Here is a 3,612-nt window from a genome sequence, read left to right on the forward strand (position 1 = left end):
TGATAATATTGATAACCGTGATCATTTGAGTCACTATAATTGTTATGTGAAATTTCCATACCGTTTCATATATATAATTTTTTTTTTTTTCACAACGTTGCTATTGTCAATAATTTGAGTAATATTGTGACACTGACATGTCAAAATGTAAATGCTGAAGTATGAATTCATTCGTGCATGGCTGTGCTAACAAGAAAAACAAGTAAACAAACAAATAAAGCAACATCCATGAACACAGAACAACAGAAAACAGATGGATGTCTAATCTTTATCTAAACCCATGTCGCTGACGCCACAAAGCTCCCCATATCACTTGATCTTGGGCTTTTGACAAATGTTTGTTAAACGTGGCACTTCCTTAGAGGTGTGCGATATTGGCAAACAATTATTTCTACACATGCATACATACACACAAAATATACATTTCAAACATACATACACACTATATATATTTTTTTCCCTTGTCTATAACAGTGGGTTATTGTGTTGGTACCTGCCTGCTTATTTTTAAACAAGGTTTAAAGTTTGGTGCAACAGATTTATAAGATAAACCTTGATTTAATCTAGATTTAAGATTAAACCTTGTTGGTGTAACCCACTCTAAAAATCATATTTTAAAAAACCCGTATGCCTACTGTGTTGAAGTTATTGTTATATGGCACAGCGTAAAATCTGTTGCGGTACAGTGATGCAAGTTACAAAGTTACATATTTAATCATCCATATTACGGTGTATGTGCTCTATATATTAGTAGTTCAAAACGAGACATAGAACTGATTATTGACGTCAATTTATCCGTCCATGCCGCTTATGGGACGCGGGAGAATATGTCAAAAAAATATGACGAAAGGTGAATAGTAGAACATTCTAGGGGGAAGTTCTGCACTCCTAAATCGTGTCATTTTGTAACGAAAACGTTACACGTACGTTATATAACGAATACGTGTTTTGGGAAGCAGAAATGTTTAGCTAGGCCGAAAAAAAGACGGTCTCGATCCGCTTCCAAATTCAGTCTGTTCGTATGAAATATGAACGCAACACGGACATGCAAACGAACCCAAAAGGTGCATGTCACAAGATGAGACCCTAAAAAGGGCATAATGCTTATGCATACCTGTTTTTTTAGTCACGATGTTGGCCATCCAGTTCGGCACAGGCGTCAGAACCAACCGCGTCTCCTCGCAGCAGATCTTCAGTGTGTGTGTGTGTTTGTGTGTGTCGGAGAGATTCCTGCTGCTGTTTTGACTCCTTTACAAATTGTATAAGCTCTTCACTAGGTCTCATATGGTCAAAATAAATACCATCATATGTCGCTACGCACATACAGAGCATTTGGTCAGCACAGTTCCGTCGCGAAATACACGTCATATTTCCAGGACCAGGACTAGAGCAAGCGAACCGAACCTAGTGGATTTTTTTTTTTTTTTTTTTTTTTTTTTTTTTACAGTTTATGGTGTGAACACACAACCTAAAGAACTACTAAATAGATAAATATTTGTTTTTAAATTAGGGGGAAATCGTTATGATCGGAAAGTACAACTAGCCTACAATCTGTGGAGATTAGGTGAAACTGTCCTTTTTTTGGTTTGAATTTTTGCATCATCAAAAAAAAAAAGCAAAGAGTGATTTGGAGCATTTTTCAATAAACTATTAGGATCAATAATTTGTTAACAAATTAAACTGTTTGTAAGAAAAAATTAAACAAGAAATCATAAGATAAACAAATACTAAGCCTTTTTATTTTAATATTGTAGCATGTTGAAATGAACATTATTAATAAATGCTTTAGAAGTAGTTTTCCATGTTAACTAATATAGGCTAGTTCATTTTGGAATGAGACCTTATTGTGAAGCGTTCTCTGAAGATCTTTTTGCCAAACGTTCCTCATTGTCAAAGATCATAACAGAGAAAAACGGCAGATGCTGAGCAGAAGAGAATTTTGACCTCTGTTCTCCTGGTATGGCAAGCACATTTTTAGGAGTGGAAAAGAACTGGGGAAAAAATATGCATCCGTTTCCCTCCCTTAGTTTAAACTATTTCTGATCCCATATATCATTTTAATGTTGGTTGTGACATGGCTGGCAAGTGTTCTAATGGGAAGTGTAATGACTTTGATGGTTATAAAGACTATGTTGAAATTTATGAAGTTCAGGTCAGGGCGAGATCGGCGTTGGGAATGTTGGCTCTCACCCTGTTTCTCATGGAAATTGCCAAGATGTTCTGTTGGAGAAAGGGAGGCCCATTGAAAAGATCCATCTGTTTGTGCGTGTGTGTGTGTGTGTGTGTGTGTGTGTGTGTGTGTGTGTGTGTGTGTGTGTGTGTGTGTGTGTGTTTTATATTACAATGTAATATAAACCTGAGATCACCAGCCATCCACAATGTAAATGGATTTATAAACATACTAAATTTGGTTTTTATTTTTTGAAAATGTAAAAATGCTGATTTTGTTTTTCTGTGATGGGTAGGTTTAGGGGCAATGGCTGTGTGTGTGTGTGTGTGTGTGTGTGTGTGTGTGTGTGTGTGTGTGTGTGTGTGTGTGTGTGTGTGTGTGTGTGTGTGTGTGTGTGTGTGTGTGTGTGTGTGTGTGTGTGTACACTGAGAGTCCAAAGATAGACATGGGTCATGTCAAAGAAAACTTGAAGGAAACCAGCAGGGAAGCAAGCTTCTCTGAATCACAGGAAGGGAGAGCAAACCTTGTCCTGGCCCAGCAGGGTTACTCCATGAGGTGTAGGTTGCCAGGTCCAGATTGGCACAACACGTACCCAGGCACAGCAGCCCCGTGCCTGAACCTCAGAACGATCGTGTATCGAGTATGAACTCAAATCCTCCCCTCTGAGTGAACCCCTTCCACACCACACCGTCTGCTGAGCTTTTCCACTGCTCACTTTACGATCCACCTTCCATAAATAGGATACACATTGGTGTATCATAAAGCAATGATCTTGGGGACGCACCGCTCTGCATGTTTTGTATGTCTACCCCTTATTTAACACACTTTATTCAGATCACTAGCCCATTACGTGAGAGCTCCATGAACTGAACTAATGGTGGTTGTCAATCAGCTTCTACTTCAGTAGTCAGGGCACTAGGAAGTCAGCACTTTTTTTAAGGTCTCAACTGCAAAATCATTCAGGTGTACTGAATTGCTTTCTTCCTTAAAAAAAAGTATCAAAATGAACAGTGAAAACAAGGGCGCATCGATGCTGGAACATGCCTTAATGAAATAACTCAGAATAATGCAGGGGTGGACATTTACTTCAGTACTGTACTTAAGTACACTCTTTGAGTATCTGTACTTTACTTGAGTATTATTTTTTTCTGGAGACTTATGACTTTAACTTCACTGCATTTGAAAGACAAATATCATACTTTTTACTCCACTACATTTCCATCAAGGTCCTCGAAGTCGAAAGTCGTTTCTGTCGCAGCTTTGAAAGTCTTTTTCTTCTTTTAAAGGTGTTTGGGTTTTTGCAGAAAGCCTTTCAGGAATCACTCTTGTAGAGTCTCGTGAAGTTCAATGATTTCACAGCATTTATTAAACACTGATTTATAGTTTAGAGCAAAATGGAAGAAGACGGATGTCCAAATGCTCATTTAGTGGAGTATTCACAT

Source organism: Pseudorasbora parva, chromosome 24 (genome assembly GCF_024679245.1).
Source record: "Pseudorasbora parva isolate DD20220531a chromosome 24, ASM2467924v1, whole genome shotgun sequence".
NCBI classification, from domain to species: Eukaryota; Metazoa; Chordata; class Actinopteri; order Cypriniformes; family Gobionidae; genus Pseudorasbora; species Pseudorasbora parva.